Genomic DNA, 24,617 nt, shown 5'->3' with positions numbered 1-24,617 from the left:
TTAGGATTCGCTAAATGTGTAGCTCGAACACTGCCTACTTCCGATACTTGGAGTAATCCCTTGGAGGCTATCCTCGAAATAGGTTGCTAATGACCCGTTCCGCAGAGCAGAAAGCAGGCCCACCAAAACTGGCTGCCGGCCAGCCGGGTAGGCGAGGAGGGTGGTCGTAATGCTGCTCCAGCCGCCGTTCGACTGACAATGACAGCTGCGGCCAGAGCGTTGTGTAACAAAGCGACCCCGCTCCCAGCAGCCCTTTCTCTGTGCCAGCGCCGAAAAAGCCTGCGTCCACCTATTACGCCACGCAGTCGGTGGCGCAGCTGTAACCAGCTGTTGTGCGCTCAAAACACTGAACTGATGTTCTAAGGCATTCGTCAGTTGTTTAGAGGACATCCTAGGGCTGTCCGTGACGTTGAACCACTATCTTTGTGGTTACTCTCTCTCATTTTTATGAACGAACTCTGTGACGAGTCTTTTAATAGCAGGACCTGTCGGTCGTACACTCCCGAACATTTCTGAGGAGAGTCACACTTCTTCAGTGGCTGCGATTATCGTAGCAACAGTGATAGGCGTTTCACTTCATTACAGCACTGTGAGTCAATAAATAAATTAAAACTGTATGATAGTACTCTTCATTTTTATTTATCTATATATGACTGTAGTATCTGTTCCCGAAAGAACAGTTACCGTGGATGACGATGCAGCTTTGCTAGAAATGAAATGATAATTAAATGGACACCCTAGCTGCAAGCAGGTGTTGATATACTTCATTGGGGACATGTCAACATGTCCCCAATGTCAACATGTCCCCAATGAAGTATATCAGCACCTGCTTGCAGCTAGGGTGTCCATTTAATTATCATTTCATTTCTATCAAAGCTGCATGGTCATCCACGGTAACTGTTCTTTCGGGAACAGATACTACCGTCATATATAGTTAAAAATATGGCTTCCCGGCCATTGACCTTCTTGTGCGAAGGCACACGCTATGCCCGAACTCGTACGGGACTTGGTAGATTAATCTGCCACGAGTAATGAGTATGATGGGCAAACATCTATTAGGCGCACTACGAATGTAGTGGTGTGGACATGTTGGGAATCTGGATCTCACGGGGAGCGTGCAAGGGATAAGTCCCTGCAGACGCACTATCCTCTGTGCCCGCGGTGGCTCAGATGGATAGAGCGTCTGCCATGTAAGCAGGAGATCCCGGGTTCGAGTCCCGGTCGGGGCACACATTTTCAACATGTCCCCAATGAAGTATATCAACATGTGCTTGCAGCTAGGGTGTCCATTTAATTATCATTTATTTTTATTGTTTGATAACACACATTCCAAGGGATTTAGCGAAATGTAGCACATTTATTACAAGATACCAGAGTTTCTTACAACGCCACACACAAAGAACTCCGATTGTGAAGCCCTCCAGCTTTATCCCTATGTTTATAGACACCCTGTTCACGTTTATGAAAGAATAAAATTAATTAATCTTTACCACTTTGCACTTGTTTGGAGCCAATCTGCAGACTTCATTCTACTCGTAAGCTGATTCGTATGACAACATTTGAAACATGCTTCTAACGCCAGCATCTAAAACATGCTCCTAAGTAGCAGTTTGCATAATTTGAAAGGTTTCTACACACAGACATCCGTATAACATGGGCGTCATATTAACCGAAATTATACGTCGTGTTATCCCAAGGATTGCTACTGGGATTTGACTTTCTATTAAATTTTCCCTGCATTGCAACCACTATTTCACCTACCAGAGCTACCCATTCCTCTTAAAATTTGTTCTTTTTCCTCGTAATTTACACGGATCCCATCTCTTTCATACCTTTCTGCAATTTTTACAATTCTAATCTGCTCTTCATAATGAATAAACTATGGTCTGAATCCACATCTATGTGCTCTTGAAAATGCAAAACATTTTAAATGCTGGTTTAGATTATGTCTCGTGTGTAATCGATCAGAATCCATTACGCGTCTCTAGGTCTCTTCCATGCATATGACCTTCGTTCGTGATTTTTAAATCAAATTTTAGCAATGATTAAATTGTGGTCTCTGCAGAATTTTAACAGGCGAGTTTTCCTTTCCAGTGCTTCCCAGTCCTTTCCTGTAATCCATATTGTTCTATTATTGTTCCTCCTCCTTTTCCCTACTAATGGTATGGAATTACAGTTCACCGGAACAATTTAATATTTGTCTCCCTAAAGAACTGTATAATTCTCTCTTCACGTTGTTTCTATCATCATCATCATCATCATCATCATCTTTGGAGCTGGTAGACAATGTCGTACTAATGAGGTAAGAATTTGTTTTATGCCTGCCTTAGCTGTTATGATCGCTATGCTGTTCGTAGTAATTCATCCGCATTCCTATTTTCTTCTTCATTATTAGGACTATTCCTGCATGATCCTTATTCGATTTTGAGTTGATAATCCTTTGCAGTCCGCAGCTCGTGGTCGTGCGGTAGTGTTCTCGCTTCCCGCGCCCGGGTTCGATTCCCGGCGGGGTCAGGGATTTTCTCTGCCTTGTGACGACTGGGTGTTGTGTGATGTCCTTAGGTTAGTTAGGTTTAAGTAGTTCTAAGTTCTAGGGGTCTGATGACCATAGCTGTTAAGTCCCATAGTGCTCAGAGCCATTTGAACCATTTTAATCCTTTGCCGTAAGCAGATTAAATTGCATTTAGAGTGGAACCGTTATGCAGTGATGAGGAAACTCGGACAGGATAAACTAGCGTGGAGAACTGTCCAAACCACTCAGGGGATGAAAATGTTAACAGCAGCCACACCAACACATCGTAGAGTCTTAGCAGTTCAGCTTGAAACTTTGTCGACGTCATTGTCAAATAATTTTCTGTTCACCAGCAAACTTCGGAGCAGTACGGATCCAACTTCATGGTTGTTTTCGCCTAGAAACGTAGCCAGTTATATTGTTCGCTATGCAGGCTTCTTAACTTTTGACCACGAAAAGCAAATTCCTGAAGATGCCTACATACAAGTATACAAGGAGCGCCCATGTGCATCCTGAACCTTGATTTCATGGCTAAAATATCAGTTGTCCTACGGTGAATTAGCTGTATGTGTTCAATTGCTGTAGGTGTTGCACGCTAGTGCACTGATCATAGACCCACCGGAGGTACTGGGTTAGACTCCACTGGTAGAAACCATGCTAGATAAAAACTGGTGGTTTAATGTTATTAGCTACAAGTCAGGGCGTGATTGCCTTGGTGTGAATAATTCCAGCCCAGAAGTCCATATGACAAGATTATTAGCGGCGTGTTTAACTGGTTACGGTATAGCCGGCGGCACAGGCTCGGCCACGTGGCCAGTGTTTACAGGATGCAGCCTGGCGGCAGTGGGACGACGGCCGCGCTATGACCCACTTGCCGTCTGACAATGCTGCCAACCACCACCGCAAACGCTGCCAACAGAGGGGTCCGTCGCCGAGCTGCCAAGTTCCGCACTTCTCATTGTTTTCAACAGCGTGCGAACAGAAGTTGCCAGCAATCCCTAGCGATGATTTGTGTCATTCCGGTGAAAGAGATATACCATGTTTAACCCATGTTTGTGCCTCGACTGAAGCGACTGCAAATTATAAAAAATCCTCATTAGTCAAATTAATAGCAATTAGTCCTCCAAATTGTGGGGAGGCGGCGGTGGGGGAAGCACGACCGTTGTTTAGAGACCGTAGCGTAATGATTAAAGATGGGCAGTTAGTAAATATCTGTATTTTCCCACCCCATGTTGGTTTTAACAAATCTTTCCTCTGCTAAAGACTTTTTTTATTTTAATTTTAATCAGACTTCCATGGAATTCTAGAAGTGATGAACGGGGGAAGTCGATGTACCTGCCTAGTAAAATTGTGGTATGCTTTTTAATAAATGTGAAAAATTAATCTTTTGGATGATAACGTACGATACTTGAAGATTTTTGTGGAATGGACAATGTTTCTTCGGTACGTGAAGCCGAAACAAAATTTTAGAGCGCGAATAGAGGTGAAAAGGAACAGATACAGATACACTCCTGGAAATGGAAAAAAGAACACATTGACACCGGTGTGTCAGACCCACCATACTTGCTCCGGACACTGCGAGAGGGCTGTACAAGCAATGATCACACGCACGGCACAGCGGACACACCAGGAACCGCGGTGTTGGCCGTCGAATGGCGCTAGCTGCGCAGCATTTGTGCACCGCCGCCGTCAGTGTCAGCCAGTTTGCCGTGGCATACGGACCTCCATCGCAGTCTTTAACACTGGTAGCATGCCGCGACAGCGTGGACGTGAACCGTATGTGCAGTTGACGGACTTTGAGCGAGGGCGTATAGTGGGCATGCGGGAGGCCGGGTGGACGTACCGCCGAATTGCTCAACACGTGGGGCGTGAGGTCTCCACAGTACATCGATGTTGTCGCCAGTGGTCGTCGGAAGGTGCACGTGCCCGTCGACCTGGGACCGGACCGCAGCGACGCACGGATGCACGCCAAGACCGTAGGATCTTACGCAGTGCCGTAGGGGACCGCACCGCCACTTCCCAGCAAATTAGGGACACTGTTGCTCCTGGGGTATCGGCGAGGACCATTCGCAACCGTCTCCATGAAGCTGGGCTACGGTCCCGCACACCATTAGGCCGTCTTCCGCTCACGCCCCAACATCGTGCAGCCCGCCTCCAGTGGTGTCGCGACAGGCGTGAATGGAGGGACGAATGGAGACGTGTCGTCTTCAGCGATGAGAGTCGCTTCTGCCTTGGTGCCAATGATGGTCGTATGCGTGTTTGGCGCCGTGCAGGTGAGCGCCACAATCAGGACTGCATACGACCAAGGCACACAGGGCCAACACCCGGCATCATGGTGTGGGGAGCGATCTCCTACACTGGCCGTACACCACTGGTGATCGTCGAGGGGACACTGAATAGTGCACGGTACATCCAAACCGTCATCGAACCCATCGTTCTACCATTCCTAGACCGGCAAGGGAACTTGCTGTTCCAACAGGACAATGCACGTCCGCATGTATCCCGTGCCACCCAACGTGCTCTAGAAGGTGTAAGTCAACTACCCTGGCCAGCAAGATCTCCGGATCTGTCCCCCATTGAGCATGTTTGGGACTGGATGAAGCGTCGTCTCACGCGGTCTGCACGAACGCTGGTCCAACTGAGGCGCCAGGTGGAAATGGCATGGCAAGCCGTTCCACAGGACTGCATCCAGCATCTCTACGATCGTCTCCATGGGAGAATAGCAGCCTGCATTGCTGCGAAAGGTGGATATACACTGTACTAGTGCCGACATTGTGCATGCTCTGTTGTCTGTGTCTATGTGCCTGTGGTTCTGTCAGTGTGATCATGTGATGTATCTGACCCCAGGAATGTGTCAAAAAAGTTTCCCCTTCCTGGGACAATGAATTCACGGTGTTCTTATTTCAATTTCCAGGAGTGTATTAAGGTATACAGATGACATAGCGAGAGTAAAGGTGTAAAAGAACTATGCACTGGTGTGTTAGTGCAGAGTTTCTTTTAGTAATAATAAAAAAGAATAAAAGGGATGAAGAATAGTTGTAAGGAGAGTAAATACTTGCTAGTTATAAAAAAACACCCGTGTGTGTGTGGGGGGGGGGGGGGGGGGGGTGGTACTGAAAATTTTGAGAGTGAGTTCTATGGAAGTAATACACTGAAGCCAAAGAAACTGGTACACCTGCCTAATATCGTGTTGGACCCCCGCGAGCACGCAGAAGTGCTTTAGCACGATGTGACATGGACTCGACTTAAAGTAGTGCTGGAGAGAAGTGACACCATGAATCCTGCAGGGCTGACCATAAATCCGTAATAGTAGTAGGGGGTGGAGATTTCTGAACAGCAAGTTGCAAGGCATCTCAGATATATTCAATAATGTTCATGTCTGGGGAGTTCGGTAGCCAGTGGAAGTGTTTGAACTGGAGCCACTCTGTAGCAATTCTGGACGTGCGGGGTGTCGCATTGTCCTGCTGGAATTGCCCAAGTCCTGTCGAAACGCACAATGAACATTCATGAATGCAGGTTATCAGACTGGATGCTTACGTACGTGTCATCTGTCAGAGTCGTATCTAGACGCATCAAAGGTCCATATCACACCAGCTTGAACAGTCCCCTGCTGACATGCAGGGTACATGGATTCATGAGGTTGTCTCAATACCCGTGCACGTCCATCCGCTCGATACAATTTGAAACGAGAGTCGTCCGTCCAGGCAACATGTTTCGTCATCAACAGTCCAATGTAGGTGTTGACGGGACCAGGCGAGGTGTAAAGCTATGTGTCGTGCAGTCATCAAGGGTACACGGGTGGGCCTTCGGCTCCGAAAACGCAGGTCGATGATGTTTCGTTGAATGGTTCGCGCATTGACACTTGGTGAAGGCCCAGCATAGAAATCTGCAGCAATTTGCGGAAGAGTTGCACTTCTGTCACGTTGAACGATTCTCTTCAGTCGTCGTAGGTCCCGTTCATGCAGGATCTCTTTCCAGCCGCAACGATGTCGGAGATGTGATGTTTTATCGGATTCCTGATATTCACAGTGCACTCTTGAAATGGCCGTATGGGAAAATTCCCACTTACATCACTACCTCGGAGATGCTCTGTCTCATGGCTCGCGCGCCGACTACAACACCACGTTGAAACCCACTTAAATCTCCATAACTTGCCATTGTAGCAGCAGTAACCGATCCAACAACTGCACCAGACACTTGTGGCCTTGTATAGGCGTTACCGACCGCAGCGCCATATTCTGCCTATTTAGATATCTCAGTATTTGAATGCGCATGCCTGTACCAGTTTCTTTGGCGCTTCAGTGTAGGACGACAAGAGAAGGTATTTGAAACCATTTTAATGTATTGCTAAGGAGGAGCATATATTTAAATGGGCATATAAAATACGAAGTAATCAAATTTGGAATGAAAAGACAGTGAAAGAAGCTAGGAAAACTCCATTGCCAGTAGAAGGGACCGAATAGCGGGGATACTACGAAGGTATCGAAGTATGAGGAAACCATGCTGGGAAGACAAAAATGCAACTAGGCGAGCTTTCACTGAGAATGCCGTGCTGTATGTATGAAGAGATGTGGAGGTCGACAAAAAGATAGAGATTGAGGATCATGTGTGTAGTTGTTTTCAATACGGTGAAAGCCGCGAGCTCTATCTTCTTGTCTAGTTTTTTCTACTGAAAATCTCGTGCTTGCACTCTTGTTAACTTCACTATTACAGAGATCGCCTAAACTTTATTTTTTAAATTGGTCCTGTACGTAACAAATAACTTACTTGGTCTTTCTGCTGCCACTGCTTGATCTGCTGCATTCCATTATTTAACAAAAACGTAAAAAAAACCTATTTTCATGCTGAGTGTAATGTATGTTCTGTATGGCGGCTGTTGCTGCGGCTGCTGCTGCTTACTGCAACTACATATAATTCAAGAGAAAGGGTTTGGTCAAATCTAAACTCGATAAATGATAACCCAAACAAGTAATTCCTTATTTCAAAAACTATTTTCTGAAAGCGATTCTTTCTCATTCAACTAACAAAACGGTAGAAGCTCTTTGAACAATCGCTTCGTATGTAAATCTGCTTCCAGTGGCATTAAAGCAATATTACAAATTAATCAAACTCTTGAGACAGACTGAAATGCTTCTCAATTAAATACATAGTGAAACAATTCCCTGACAATTACAAAAGGAATCAATGACAAAAATCAATACTTAATCTATTCGCCTAACAATGGTTTCCCTTAAGAATTAAACTCCTATCATTATCAAAATTACCGGCTGCTGCTACGCACATACACAAACCCTTTTCTTTAAATTAATAAGCGCGCTGCAAATTATAAAAAATATCAACTCAATACCAAATCCTGTGTCGCTGCTGGCGGGCACGGCAGTACGGCGACGACCCCTCGCCCAACACACGAGCGCAACACAGCAGGCGGGCTCCTACACTGGCTTCCAAACTGCCACTAATTAATCCGTGCGCTGTGAAGCGCGACAACAATATCTTAGATTCCAGAGCTTGTGTATGCGCGCTGTAGCCAACCTTTAAATCCTAAGAGAGTATTGCCAACTCTCAACAGAACTGCGCTGGGCTTTGATAGAATAGTCGTCAATAGTTATTTCAGTAGGGGTTAACTGCACGTTGTCGTTACTCGTATACGAACATTGCTATGAGGACTGTGTAAATGACGGACAACCAAATATACGTGCATTTTTTCCATTTTTCGTATTACTGACCGCAGCGATTATTGCGGGTTTACGAGATCCGTCATTGTCAGAAGGTGATATTTGTATCTGTAGAACCGCAATGACGGAAGTACTCACCACGGTGTCGTAACTGGAGAAACTTTATGTATACGATATGTGTAATACTGTTTGAGGCTGTTGTAGGTGCTCGACAGGAAATGGCTGAGACTGGCGGTAATCTCTTTTGGCGGCCCTCGAGACGCAGTAGGTGTCCTTGCTCTCTCTCGCCTTTTCTCTTCTCGCGCGCTGACGCTGCCAGACGGTGCAAAGCGGTGCGGCAGGTCGATGCCCCACTTGCTGGCCAACCAGTGGGGCCTCCGTCTCCTCAGAGGCCCGCAGCTGAGGCCCCTCCTCTGGTACCGACCCACCATACAATGAGTATCTCGTCGGATTTTAAGCTGACTCGTCAAGTCCTCAATTCCTCAAGTTTCCCTGTGGCCGGAAGTCAGCATTACCCAACGGGTGGCAAGGTTAACGCACTGAGCACGCGTACAGGAGAGTAGCACTTTGCCAGAGACAGGCTGGGACCCAGGACTAGTGTAGCACTGATAGATCACTCTGTGGTCAGGGTGTGGTTAGAGAGACTGTATCTACGTAGCTTCTCTAGGTATCGTGACCCTGTATACGGCGATAGCCATTCTAGCACACGAAGTACAGCAGCAGCTGGTTATGTCTGCAAGTGACACTTTTACTGCAGTGTTGGACGATATTGCTGCTATTTCTTCCTTCGTAAGAGGCAAGAGGGCAACTTAATTCTCGCGATTTAATATCAGTCTCATAAAATTAGTATGAAGTTCCCCGAAACTGATTAATCGGTAGTATTTGTCGGGTTGGTTGTTCAGTCGGTAGCTGCCGGACTCCGACAACTTACAGGTCTGAGGTTCAATCAAGTATCGATACTATTATTTTTGATTTTATATTTATCGTTTCCTTCACGTCCTGCAACTATTTGTTAAAGCAAAAAAAAAAGTAATTACTATTTGACCCAGTTCCTTGTGGATCCTGTTTTGGTATGGGACCCACACACATGAGGAATATTTAAAGGTGGAATGCAAGAGTGTTTTGTAAGCAGTCTCCATTTTGGGCGCCATCTTTAATAGTTCGTGGAGCACTGCGCTTTAGAAACCAGAAATTAATTTCATTTTCAATTTTCCATTTCCGTGTATTGTTGTACTGTTCAATCTCATAGTATCTGCCCCCCACATTAGTAGATGTTACTGGCAATGTACTTAGAGTGTATTTCATATTTTATTTCCATCCGCGAACTGAACCCAATTCAAACATTGCGCCGGCGTTATGTCCCGTGCAACGGAAAAACGTGATGTTTCAAATCGAATGCATCATCGAAACTTTTACAACAAAGTTGTTCTAGTGATAGACCGTTTTGCGCATTCACTTCACACGCGGCATACGTATCTGAAAAGTTCCGAATCCACGAAGGACCACAGTGCTGTGAGCAGACGGCAAAATCTGCATGCAGCTCGCACGCGCGGGGACACACACACACCCACACACACACACACACACACACACACACACACACACACAGCCTGCCCTTGACGAAGGGCAGATTGCCATGGGACGGCTGTTCAGATTCCCTTTGGTCACTCTGATTCAACTGTTCACATAGTGTGCCTAAATCGCCTAAGACCAAGTCGGCCGCGGTGGCCGAGCGTTTCTAGGCACTTCAGTCCGGAACCGCGCGACTGCTACGGTCGCAGGTGCGAATCCTGCCTCGGGCATGGATGAGTGTGACGTCCTTAGATAGGTTTAAGTAGTTCTAAGTTCTAGGGGACTGATGACCTCAGAAGTTACGTCCCATAGTGATCAGAGCCATTTGAACCATTTTTAATACATAAATTTATATTCAAGGGTGTATAAATAGTCGAAAATTGTCGGAGTGAAGTACAGAAGGAACTTTTTAATCAGTGAAAAGGAGAATACGATCAAGAAACACGGATTACTATTTACATAAACAGAGTAAAGATAGGCAGTTTAGGACGCGAAATAAGCATTCGTCTGAAATATTGAAAATGAAAATGACACTCTGAACATAGAATGTTGTGCTTAGTATCTCTTGCTTTCCGTTGGGCATGCATTTCACCAGTGATTCTGTTGTCTGCACTGTACTTTTACGCCATTCCCCTAGCAGAGCGTTCTTTGGATCATTTCTGTTGGCTATTCAATGGTCCCTCATATTTTTGCCGAGTACGTTGCAGAAACACTATTGGGTTTATTTCCAGGGATTGCGGTGGTGTCGGCATCCAACTGGGAGTGTTGTACAACCAGCACAGCCTTGCATCTAGAGCTGTCTGTTTTGGGATCATTCTTTTACGTGAAAATATAATCACCAGAAAGACTGGTTCACACTTCTGGATAGATGCTAAAAACACATCTTTATGTAAATCTTGTGGTCCATAATTCCATTAGTAAAATGCAAATCCCCTCACCAATTGCATTCATATTGCCCCAGATAAGTACTGAACCTCATCCATGTTTACCTGAGGCTATTGTACTTGTCCCTTCAAGTTCACATTTCTTTTTCCACAACACTGTTGCTCTTCTATTTGACTTGTGCTTGGAATGTTATACTTATTTGACATCAACTGGGTAATGATAAAAAAAATAACGTGATTTGTTCACAAATTAAGCAACATATGAACCCAAATAGCGTTTCATTTCTAAAGGTAGAAATTAACCGATGTAAGAAAATAGTTGTTCGTTTAATAGCTCTATTTTTATGATTGTGCTTTTTAGAATCTGTACACTGTGGCCAAACGAATTATTTTTGGAATCGGTGAATACAATGTGAGATGCTAAAAATGTTCACCACTGATCTTTTAGTCAGATATAATCGGGTTGTTCTCCTTGTTACAGGCATTAGGATACATTTATCAACATTCAAAGAAAGTTGCCGTTCATCACACCAAGTGAAAATTTTTTCCATGTCTTCGCGCAATTTCTTAAGATTGTCACCGGCGATGCTTCACCGTACACAACTGTATAGCCAGCGACCAATCTTAAAGGGCTCGTAATCCTGCCTGATAAATCGTTCCGTGTATATTGAAAATATTAAAGATTCTAGTGAGCATCCTTGGCGCTCAAAACGGGGTGTTACTTTCATTTCTGTATGACATTGGCCATCTACTAGCGCATTTTCAGTATGGCGTGAAGAGAAAGTCAAATTGAGGGCATAAAGACGTGTCTTACTGCCTGGAACACTCAGAAAGGGAGGTAATTTAGTATCCAACGTGTAGTCGTTGTCGTGATCGTCACTATGTTTGTGTGTACACTTCACCAGTTAGGAATCCCTTGTACTTAAACTGTTCTCGCCTTTGAGACACAAGTAATGATGGGAACATTGATTAAAAACGTACGAAACAAAAGAGCCCAAACAGTCTTTTTCATTTCAGTGACACTTTGTTTTGCCTAATAGCCATTCCATAATAGTTCTGTATTTGTTCAATTACACTGTCATTTAACTTCCCTTCCCGTACAACCCTTTACCATCACTGAGTTTTTGTTCTTTGTACTAAGCTTTCAGTCGCCAATGTCTTGACCCCACTCGTTTCTGTACGTGTTCATTACATTCAAATTTATGCACTACATCATCTTCACCATAGGGCTCCAGTTCTTGTATATGTTTGAATCTATATGTTTAAATCTATTGTAGTTCATAAACTTGATTGGGGATTTGGAAGATTCATTATGCCACAGAAAACTGCACCTGCAGTAGCATCCTTACCAACTGTTTGCAAGGCATAAACAAATCGAATGTTGTGTTCATAGATTTTGCTGCCATTTTCTTCTTTTGGAGTTACTGCAACACCGTACCAAAAGGTTGTCAGTATGAACACTTACCACACTTCAGTTCAATTTCACTGGCAAGCTCTATGTGATTTTTATAGTGTGTTCCAGACCGACTTCACTACACTGAATACATTTTATACAGTTTGCAAAAATTCCATTGAGAACTGACATATCAAATATTTCATTCACATCTTATTCGCCTACAAAACATTCATACTTTCCACTAACTGAACAAAGTTTCCTCTGCGAAGTACTTTTTTTCTCACTTTCATTGCAGTGGGCAGGTGTACCAGCAAGGTTAGGTTCACACACTTGGTTATCGTCTTTATTGTTTACGGTAATAAAATGTACCTTTGGCTTTCCAACATTTCTCTTTTTCTTAAAAGGCTTCAGAGGATATTTAATCACTTTGTTTACCCATGATTATCCTTCAGTGAAACAGACTTGAATGTACAGAATTCACTATGAATATTTTCAGGATTACTAAAGAATAAATAAACATCAAACACACAACTGAGCGAGCGATATTTATTGAACTATCACAGATTTGCCACAATACTTATTTTATAATACACATTTCCTCTCATCTAAAATATACATGAAGAGCATGTAGTTTCATGAGTACAACATTTGACAGCAGTTTAACAGCGCCACAGTGGGTCTCACCCATTCAGAAGTGACTGGTTCATGCGTGTGAAATTTTACACTGTCCTTTTCGTGGTGTTGAGAATGAAAGAGGAGGAAGAGAGTGAGATCCTGTTCCGGTACATACCGTACTACTAGGAAATGACACCACGGAAACCACAAATCGTAACGGACCCCAGCCGACTTACGGATCACCAGCACGGGGGACTGCATGAAAAAAAGTCAGCGTCTAATATTTGCGGAAGTAATCTGCAACACCATGGTGAGCATTACGTTAGGTTCCTTCCTCTCATTAAGTGAGAATTACAGAAATTTATCAACTTAAAAATTTTGTCAGTTGTAGGAACCTCTAGGCAGAGAAATACATTAAATACTTCAGTGAAAGTTGGTACATGTAGTTCCCTGTGGAATAGTAAGAACATATTTCCGAATTTCTGGGATAGTTTATCTAAGATGTCCCCAAATATACGCATATGATCCAGCGCCCAGCTGTTGTAGTAGAATGTCAGTCTTCCAAACGTCCGATGCACATTTCCATTATGATTCTTTCCGTTATCGCCAGTACTCCCTGCCTCTAAATATTTCTCGGTGATTCTCTTCATGCCAGAATGCGTTGCTTGTTAGTCTTTAAGGCGATGCCCAGACCCGGATAGAAATCAACACGAACTAATGAGAGTTGGTCTAGTACACTGGCCAGCCCGAATGTGGTTCTCCACACTCGTCTCGGCAGAGGGTAGGTTGGTTCTTCAAGTCAGCCACAGAACACGAAGGCACACACAACAGACTCTACACCATTCACAAACAAGTGACTGACACGACTTTCTTTCCTCGATGTAACAGCTGATCTTGTGTTAGGACTGTATAGCACCCACAGAAATAAAAATTTATTTTAATCCGGAACAGTCGAACGCTCTTATGTTGCACACTGACAGAGCGTTAATGATTTTTTTTGGGGGGGGGGGGGAAGAGAGGGGAGGAAGAAAAACAATGTCGTGACTTAGTCATAAAATGCTTGTCACTTCGAGAGGTTTATTTATCGCTGATTGCGTTGGCTCAGCTTCCTCCAAGCTCAAACAGTAAAAGGTAACTCACATTTGAGTGGAGGAATAATTGTAATAAAGAAATAAAATTTAACGTGCTCTAAGACGCGGGGGTTACTCGTCATATTTCCGCATACAGTAAAAGTATCGGCAGAGTAAAAATGAGCAAAGGAGAAAAACAAATGACGGCGAAAGTAGGACACACGTCGTAAATCCGGCACTGGTGAAAGTTATTGCTCGCAGATAGGCCCTCTTACGTCAGCACCCGTGCCTTATTACTCAGTGCTGGCGTGTCACTTATCACCAGCCTGGTCTGTGTGAAATTCACGCTGCCGTAGCCAGACTTGCGAAATCTACCATTCCGCAACACGATTAAGGTTCACTCTCAATGGAGTCGTAATTTTAACTGGCAGAATGAGTCCCCACTTGCTCATTAATTTAATTTTACGGCTCGTTTAGCGAAAATTAACTGATTGGCCAGCGAGCGATAAATTGATTTGAACGTCAGAACGCAGATACGAAGATGCCGGGAGAACTGCCTTTTAGCTCGACACCTACATTTTAACTTCCCAAGCGTCTGCACACTGTTACGCGGAGAGTATAATTTCCTCACCTCCCTTTTCCTATTCCGTTCGTGGATAGTATTGATATCACTTGAAGCACGTAGTAATTTCCTTGATTCATTCTGGAACGAGAAGGTGAATGACCAGTTTGTCCTGTTCATGCCGTCTCAGTCTCTGTTACCTCAGTTTCCATGCATAGCTCAGAGAAATGCGAGGATGTTTCCCTTCGTAAACCCGTTACGACCAAGTGCTGTTGATGTTTCTTACAAACTGAAACCCGTCACGCGTTACTAGATAGTGTTAAAAACTCCTAGGTGGTCAACTGAACGATGGCCGTGTGTGTCTCAACGAAGTTGTTGTTCACTTAACAGTATTCAGTGAGAGTTAGTTTCCTGCAGTTGGCAATATCGTACACAAGGGGCAAGTGAGTTAACATTCTCATTCGGTGTTAGGGCCTGAAACTATCTGTGTATGTTCGGAACGGGCGAATGACCGTAGTTACATAAAGTTTTATTGGCTTCAAACGTTACGTGATGCATGTAATTTTCCTTTCAGATAAAATATAAAGTAAGAAGTAGGATGGTCTTTTGCGGTTGTGATGCATTGGTCTTAATATGTAGACAGCTAATTAGTTCATTCATTGCTCTGTTTCCAGTATTCTTTTATGCCATATGCCTTTTTGTCAAAATCGGATTTTGTTCGCGAGATCATTTCAGACCAGTGTCTCACTATACCTTCCGCCTTGCGCTTTCTTTCGACAACGATGTTAATGCCACTTTCACTCTCAAAAAGGTTTCCTTAGTAAATTTTTAACTCAATTTTCTAGGCATTCAGTTCATTGTATTTCATCGGTGATACGACTGTGACACGACATGGCCCGTAGTGCGCAGTGGAATATAGACATTACCGTACACTGGTTACCGGTCACATAGAAAGCGTTACGTGAAAAACTCGTCACTTCGAGCAAGGCGCAATAAAATACGGATGGGTAAATATAGTGTTGTAGGCTGCCTGCAGTGCACATTTGCAGGAACGGTTGCGTATACTGAAGTCGTTGATTTTCATCTCGCATTTACTTGACACCTCCCCCTCCATACCTGGTACCAACTTCTCAGATAACGATTATAGAAACTACCTGTTTTAAATAATCTGGAAGTTTTTGCATTAAATAAATTATAAATAAAATTCAAAGCTGTTGCAGCGCTGAAATATGAACCACTAAGCAAACAACATAAAACAAGTAAGTCGTATGTGAAAAGTTCAAAAATGCAGTTTTGGTTTGTCAGTATTATTGCATGTGAATTATTTTAGTATTACTGTTGTTCAGTTACAAAGATTTATACTTTTCTAATAGTTATGTTGAACAAATCGGCTGACTTGAGGCGTCATTACTGAATAATTTAAGTCCTCTTCTAACGAAACAAACTGGCATAATTTGTTTTTTGTTTTGAGTTTCATTAATTCGTCAGTTAGATAGTAATAAGCGACACCCGGTATTGTTGCGATAGGAAATGTGCTGGATCTTGGTCTAGGTAATAATGAGTGCGATTCATGCCGAGATCGAAGAGTTAAACTTTTACATAACTAGCGTTATTATGCAGTTCTCAATTAATTTCGCTGGCTAAGCCTTCCAGAAGTTCTAAGATAATATGATGCGATAGACGTACAGGCTGTCGATGCTGTTAAGATGCTGGTATCGGCGACTGCGAAAGTTCTCCATTAGCTCCAGTTGTTACAAAAACACTCTGATAAATTGCAGATAAATTTTGGGATAGGATCTTGCCAGTATTTGGAGCTTAATTCAGCTTCTCGTATACGTCGGTCACATTGTGTCCCGTAAAATATGACGTGGCCTCACATGGACCAACGTTTCGTCTTGCGCGAGATACACACATCCACTCTGTATCGTGACTAGTATTGGCGTACCCAGCGCACGTAATAAATACATGTCGAGATGCCTTGCTACCATCGCAGTTTACTGTCTGGTAAATATAAAAACATCTAACTTCCCCTAACATTTTCCTGCTGATAGCGATTTATTGTAAAATAATTTACATAAAATTACAAAGGTTGATAAAATAAGCTTTGCAAAGTGCATATAAATTACGAAAAACCACATTTTTAAGGAAAATATTTAAAAAAATCACACTTGCGTTAGTGTTACATAACTATCATCTAATAAGGTTTAAATCTGTTGAGTCATGTGAAAATGCGGAGGCTTTACACTTATAATAACTGGATGGTGGACAGTCCGTTTAATCGTGCCCATACATCTGATGGCGTTGCTTTGCATCTTTTTGGGATATCTAAAGCTTTTGCACAAATAATTTGCGAATCGTTTCATAAAGAGCTTCGCAGTTCACTATCCAAATAAAGCTGTCCGTAAAGGCCAACCGCTTTGCTTACCACATATCTCGGAAGCAGTTAAAGACTTATTGCGATATGGCTGGAGCCTTACGAGTGTTTTTGTCTGTGCCCCAAGCAATATGGCCCTTCTGTTCGTGACATTTTTGAAGGCTATCCCGATAGAGCAGTCATTCGCTTTTGGATGTCGGCAACGCGACACGCCATTCTCTATCTGAGCTACACTGTTTGAACGTTGGCGTCTGTCCTGCTGATAACTGTTGTGCCAAGAATCGCTGTCCTTGGACGTGATAGGTGTTTTTAACATCGTCATAGCTGTTCTGTCTAGAGTTCTGGACAAATACCATTTGATCTTTGGAAAATGTTTACACCTTTCATTTAAAAAGCGAATAGCCGTTTCATTTTCGCCGAGATAATGTAAAGCACCAACCAGTAGAGTTTTACTCCTTCATCCCTCCGACGCGAATTCCGTTGTAGTGATTGTTAAAATCACGGTCAGACCAACTGGATTTAAGTTTTCCGTGCTTTATCATAAAGCCAACGAACATTGTGTGGCGAAGAGTATTTGTTGTATTAGTGTCATCATCCTCCTCTCCTATCCTTCCCTCCTCTTCTCCCACATCATAATCTGTGCGTGGGTGGTACACGGGATGGAAGACTGCGGTAGCTCTCTGCTGAACCCGAATGCTTCAGTTTTCGCTATGTGATTGTGGTCATTACGCTTGAGGCGTTTTGGTGGCAGTAGCACGTTTCTTGAAGCATTTTGAAACATGGAAAATTGAAAGTTTGAGAGTAAGGCTCTCTGCGATACAAGCTTTGGTGCCTCGTGCAGCTTTCCTTTGAATCGATTCTGTGTTTCGATGATCAGCTTTGTTAAAGGTAGATGCCGCAGTGGTCACATTGACAAAGTCAATATCAAGTTTCTGTCTCATTCCTCTGCAGTCCGAGCTTGTCATTAGTTTATATGACATCTTCCTTCCATTCGTTAACGTGAAAGCCAGAAGAGCATTTACACAGTCATACGATCTTGACCTTGGTATCTGCGACTTGATGCTAAATCCAGTGCTTGTGTAGTTGTGTCGATAGGCCCATACGTATCTTCAGTAACACTTAGTAGTAAGGTAAGGGTGGCATGAGCACAATTTTGATAGAAAATTTATATACAGATTAATTAAATTTATCATTTAATTACACCCACCCCCGGATGACGTCATGTGTTTTCTTCATCCGGCACGTGGGTCTCCACCCCCTCCTCACCACTTTCCCACTCCCACCCAGCCTGTTGGCCTGAATTTCGAATTCCCGGGATGCTGTTGCGCACTTGGTCAGCTTGATGGAGTAGGACAACGAGCTGTTTCTTGAAGGTTGTCACCCAGCCAGCCCATGACCCACTGAAGTACACAGGGGGTCCTAATCAGCATGACGCAGGTCGGTACTGGATCCCATCATATGTGCCATCGAAGAATATCCTAGTGATACTGCAAGGACAAAGTGAAGATGTAGTGGGTGATAAGGTACAAATTTAAGCCTTGTGCACCACTACTGTTCGCTTGAGTGTATAACTTGACCGCTAATGGTTCAAAGCGTTTACATATTCATATAGAAGCTTCCGCCGACAGAGACTGGCGTGTTGTGATAGAGATTGAGAATGCAGCTTAAAGTGTTAAAGTGCAGTTTACGGTGGTGGAACGAGATGAACTGTGTCGTGCAAAAGCCTACGTCAAACAGCAGTTGACGTAAGAGTATCATCCGAGCCGTCCTCCTCTGGACATTCACTGTGCTGCTCTAACACTATCCATTACAACAGTGTACGATGACTCTACACTCTGTGTGAAATCGGATGACACATCCATTTATCTACAGCACTCCATCGTTATGACCTTGCTCAGTCTACAGATGGTGCTATCCATTGTGTTCGAAAAACAGGAACAGATGGCTACCCGATGTTAAACCTGTGTCTGTGTTTGCCTCTATACCAATATTAAACACTTCGAACGACTAGTGGTTAAATTATACACTGAAGTGCAGTCGTGCACTGGGCTTAATTGGTATCTTCTCATTCACTACATCCTTACTTTGCCCATGCAGTTGTTGTTGTTGTTGTTGTTGTTGTTGTTGTTGTCTTCAGTCCTGAGACTGGTTTGATGCAGCTCTCCATGCTACTCCATCCTGTGCAAGCTTCATCATCTCCCAGTACCTACTGCAGCCTATATCCTTCTGAATCTGCTTAGTGTATTCATCTCTTGGTCTCCCCTACGATTTTTACCCTCCACGCTGCCCTCCAATACTAAATTGGTGATCCCTTGATGTCTCAGAACATGTCCTACCAACCGATCCCTTCTTCTAGTCAAGTTGTGCCACAAACTTCTCTTCTCCCCAATCCTATTCAATACCTCCTCATTAGTTACGTGGTCTACCCACCTAATCTTCAGCATTCTTCTGTAGCACCACATTTCGAAAGCTTCTATTCTCTTCTTGTCTAAACTATTTATCGTCCATGCTTCACTTCCATACATGGCTACACTCCATACGAATACTTTCAGAAATGACTTCCTGACACTTAAATCTATACTCGATGTTAACAAATTTCTCTTCTTCAGAAACGCTTTCCTTGCCATTGCCAGTCTACATTTTATATCCTCTCTACTTCGACCATCATCAGTTATTTTGCTCCCCAAATAACAAAATCCATCTACGTGTCTCATTTCCTAATCTAATTCCCTCAGCATCGCCCGATTTAATTCGACTACATTCCATTATCCTCGATTTGCTTTTGTTGCTGTTCATCTTATACCCTCCTTTCAAGACACTGCCCATTCCGTTCAGCTGCTCTTCCAGGTCCTTTGATGTCTCTGACAGAATTACAATGTCACCGGCGAACCTCATAGTTTTATTTCTTCTCCATGGATTTTAATACCTACTCCGAATTTTTCTTTTGTTTCCTTTACTGCTTGCTCAATATACAGATTGAATAGCATCGCGGAGAGGCTACAACCCTGTCTCACTCCCTTCCCAACCACTAATTCTCTTTAATGTCCCTCAACTCTTATAACTGCCATCTAGTTTCTGTACAAATTGTAAATAGCCTTTCGCTCCCCGTATTTTACCCCTGCCACCGTCAGAATTTGAAAGAGATTATTCCAGTCGACATTGTCAAAAGCTTTCTCCAAGTCTACCAATGCTAGAAACGTAGATTCGCCTTTTCTTAATCTAGCTTCTAAGATAAGTCGTAGGGTCAGTATTGCCTCACGTGTTCTTATATTTCTACGGAATCCAGTATCACTGGAATATTCTGATGGCACGTATGATGGCGTCCAGTACTGACTTGTGTTATGCTGATTAGGACCCCCGGCGCACTTCAGCCAGTCAGGGCCCAGCTGGATGTCTTCAACCGCCAATAACAGCTCATTGTCCTGCTCCATCAAGCTGACCAGGTGCACAACAGGATCCCAGGATGGTGCCGCTGCTGTGGGCCCTGACGGACTGGGACACGTTGCTGTTGCAGACCCCGACAGGCTGGAGGATGTCGTAGCCACTGATGAGCAAAGAAGAAAAGCTATTACAAGCGAAAATATCAACACAAAGACGACATTTTCTTCACATGGCAGTAAACACAGCCATTAAGCAAGGGGTACTTAGTCTTCCGCAGCTTCTTCCTATTCTGCAGCTGCGCAGCAACGGACGATACCCACTGGAGCTTCGTGCTGACTGACAGACTGCAACTGAGGCTGCAGAGTTGCTGAGCCCACGTTATATCCCTGATGCGATTGGATGCAGTGCTATTGTCTACTGCCAACTTCAAGCGCCTCTGTTGGTATAACTGTGTTGGGGGATGCACTTGGGCTTTCCACCCAGAAGAGCCTGTGTTCAAGTCCTAGATAGGGTACTGCCGTTTTGAATTTCCCGCAATTCCCGGGCGGGGGGTGGGATGGAACGTCAGCACAACCTTGTGACAAAGAAATTCCCACCCCCGCCAATAGAGGGTAGGTGGGGGGGAAGAGGTGTGCGGAGGGTGAAAGGGGCGGTGACCCACGTGCAGGTTGAAGAAGATATATGATGTCATTTCGGGGTGGGGTAATTAATTGATCATTTTAGTTAATTTGCATTGTCAGTAAACGGTTTCAGTTTTAGAACTAACTGCACGAGAAGCATTGTGCTAGACCACAGATAACCAATGTTTTACGATTTCTGCACGGTAACATGTCTCATGTACAATCGTTTTCCTGGTAGCTTTGTACGTGAATAGAACTAATACTCCAGCTTGTGGCGTTTTGTCCTCGTTCTTTCGAAATAAAAATTAAAATCCCTTTTGTGCGGTGTAAGTGAAAATACTGCGGAGTGCTTATTTCGTTTTAAGATTCCAGTCGACTGTGGCATTTAAAGTAATGACCGCATGACTACAAAGGCAAACCTGTCTTGAGACAAAGCTATTTTGTGTGTGTGTGTGTGTGTGTGTGTGTGTGTGTGGTCTAATGCAAGTGCGATACAGCAGTTTTCACGTCTGCTTCTGATCCCAGCAGCCTACTGTGAAGCGGCTGCTAATACGTAAAGCAGCCCGTAGTTTGATATCAAAATTGTCTTCATACCGCCCTTACCCTATTAATACCCTTGTATCTTCGGCATAATACTTTAAAAATGGGAAACAGTCGGTTAAATCCACTGGCAGACTATGAGACTATCATGAGTTGTGTACAGACATACATTTGTACGAGTAGAAAGGCAAAGATACGGGCTTAAGTTACTCTATGGCACGGTCCAGTGGTGCGTTGGTCGTATCACCTTTATTCGTATATTAAGGAGAGCAGCGCATATAAAACCAAGTGACACGTGTAAAGACTCTATGAAGACAATGTTTGATGAATATAGAAGTATATTTATCAGCATTGTTTAAGTAACAAGCATACAAACATTCCAAAAATAGTTTTATCACGATGGAGGAAGGCTCCTAACTATGTAGCTGATAGTTTGTTAATGGGAATAAGAGAATCACGGTGTGGCTATATTGTGTTGAGCTTCATCCGACATATAAGTCGAGTAATAAAAAATGAAAATAATTTGCTTATCGTCGTGAGATAAATAGTGTAAGTTTTCGGGCCAGTTTTGGCGCCATCAAACTCATTGGATAACCGTGTAAACAGTGCGTGAGCTGTCGTGTAAACAACAATCTTAAATCAACAACTGCTGTTTGTATAGGCAATCTGTGTTTATTGCTACACCATTGTTCTGAAGCAGGCAAATAGCCACAATTGGGAGGCAGGCATGTCGCCACAACTGTACGGCGTCTACATTAAAATACTTATTTCTGTTTAACTAGAACTAGAGAATGTTTTGCTAGTTACTCAGGATATAAATGTAGCCATTTTCTAAATTAATTTTTTTTTTTTTTACCATGCAGCCGGCTATGGCATCTACATAATAAAATTCTGAATACAATTTTATTGTCATCTCGTGCAGTCGTTTGTACTGTCGGTGGTTGCGTCTTCCCAACACAATATTCGACGTCTTTACTCGGCGTCGAAATATTGTGGAAGATGCAGACCATCACCAGTACAGCTGATTCCACGATACGACTCCGAATTCCCGGGAAGTCGGAGAAATTACACATATTCCATTAACATTTCGCCATTTACACTGGCTGATTTCGAGAAAATAAAAACCGGCCGACGCTAGTACAGAGGAACTGAACTGAGCTGACTGAGGTGAACAACGAAAAATCTTAAAGGAGATGATTTGATGGAGATTGGTACCCCGATCCTCCAAAATGACGTAACAGCGCTTTAACCACTGCCCTACCATACTCGGTGTTCTTAACTACTTTTCATAGTGCTTATGGCAGTAACGATTTTACACGTGACCAATATGTATTAAAGGACTGAAAAGGGCCCTAGAAAAAGTTGCATTGATTGAGAGGATTTTGACTTGTTTATCCGGTGCTTCGAAAATTTCGTATTCAACGCTTACCTGCACGGGAACCAGACAAAACAGTCGGGCACGAAGTGTGTAGGTTTTGCTATTTGTTGCAGTCTGCCGGCTGGTTCCACTTCAAGAACGCTCTGCAGGACGGCACAAAAGCGAGAACCTTAGTAGCGAGATGTGTATACCTTTCGTCCAGAAGGCGGAGGCAGGTAGCCAAACTTTTCTTTTAACCGATTGTTACCCTGGAGGAAGAGGCTAGGCTTTCTCCCCCACTGCAATCTGTCATTAAAGAGGCTAACGATGCGTGTGGAATACCCAAAGCAATCATTTCCTCTACATAAAGTGTTTCCGACGCAAAGCCGCAAGGTAACACTGCAATTTGCCCTCTATCATGTGGGCATTTAAACTGTTTCTTCACCATAACATGTACCTATTTAATAGCGTATGTACTCACAATCGGAAATGAGGCTCTGAAAAGCTGAAAAGCCTTACTACTCATTAGCTGACGATGGCGTTACAAGCAGGATTAATTGAACTATTCCAATCATCTCGCATTCATCATTCGCTGTATGTCATACCGACAGTCACAAAGTTACGTGCATCTCTGTCTGTAAATGGCAAAATACACTGTAGCGCCAAAGAAACTAGTATTGGCATGCGTATTGAAATCCAGAGGTACGTAAACAGGCAGAATAGGGCGCTGTGGTCGGCAACGCCTATATAAGACAACAAATGTCTGGCGCAGTTGTTAGATCGGTTACTGCTGCTGCAATGGCAGGTTATCAAGATTTAAGTGAGTATGAACGTGGTGTTATAGTCGGCACACGAGTGATGGGACACATCTCCTAGGTAGCGCTGAAGTGGGGATTTTCCCTTACGACCATTTCACGAGTATACCGTGAATATCAGGAACCTGGTAAAACATTAAATCTCCAACATCGCTGCGGCCGGAAAAAGATCCTGCAAGAAAGGGACCAACGACGACTGTAGAGAATCGTTCAACTTGACAGAAATGCAGCTCTTCTACTAATAGCTGGTCATTTCAATGCTGGCCATCGACAAGTGTCAGCTTGTGAACCATTCAAGGAAACATCATCGATATGGGCTTTCGGAGCCAAAGGCCCACTCGTGTACGCTTGGTGACTGCGCCACACAAAGCTTTAAGCCTCGCATGGGCCCGTCAACACCGCCATTGGACTGTTGGTGACTGGAAACATGTTGCCTGGTCGGACGAGTCTCGTTTAAAATTCTGTAGAGCGGATGGCCGTGTACGGGTATTGAGACCTCATGAATCAATTAACCCTACATGTCGGCAGTGGACTGTTCAAGCTGATGGAGTCTCTGAAATGGTGTGGGACGTGTGCGGTTGGTGTGATATGGGACCTCCTGATACGATACGGCTCTGACAGGTAACACGTACGTAAGCATCCTGTCTTATCACCTGCATCTGTTCATGTCCATTATGCATTCCGACGGATTTGGGCAATTCCCGCACGTCCAGAATTACTACAGAGTGGCTCCAGGAGCACTCTTGAGTTTAAACACTTCCGCTGGCCACCATACTCCCCAGACATGAACATTATTGAGCTTAACTGGGATGCCCTGCAATGAGCTGTTCAAGAGAGATCTCCACACCATCGTACTCTTACGGATTTATGGACAGCCCTGCAGGAATCATGGTATCATTTCCCTCCAGCACTACTTCAGACATTAGTCGAGTCCATGCCACGTCGTGTTGCGGTACTTATGCGTGTTCTCGGGGGCCCTACACGATATTAGGCAGGTGTTTCTTTTGCTCTTCAGTGTATAACATCTCAAATGAAATTTCGAAGCTCAGAAAACTTGCCTCCTATAATTTCATTTTTCAAGTGAGACTCGTCGCAAGACATTAGATTTAACTGACAAAATTTGTTGTTTTGTATCACTTCCCCCACGAAAACAATTTACCATTGTGAAACAGACGTAACACGTAACGAGAGCTGTCCTGTTACTCCAGGTTTCTGCGTCGAGATTACCGAGACTGATACGAAAT

The 24,617-nt window shown here is 43.7% G+C and overlaps 1 protein-coding gene and 1 non-coding gene across 2 annotated transcripts in view; both read left to right on the top strand.

Moving 5' to 3' along the window:
* Positions 1-24,617, top strand: part of LOC126101173 (uncharacterized) — a 378,608-nt gene that overhangs the window by 119,848 nt on the left and 234,143 nt on the right. The gene's annotated exons all lie outside the window — the stretch shown is intronic.
* Trnat-ugu (transfer RNA threonine (anticodon UGU)) lies at positions 1,155-1,229 on the top strand. The gene has a single exon. It is a non-coding gene; the product is annotated as a tRNA-Thr (tRNA).

The sequence above is a fragment of the Schistocerca cancellata genome, chromosome 9, assembly GCF_023864275.1.
Source record: "Schistocerca cancellata isolate TAMUIC-IGC-003103 chromosome 9, iqSchCanc2.1, whole genome shotgun sequence".
NCBI lineage: Eukaryota > Metazoa > Arthropoda > Insecta > Orthoptera > Acrididae > Schistocerca > Schistocerca cancellata.
This window is presented reverse-complemented; position numbering and strand designations above follow the sequence as displayed.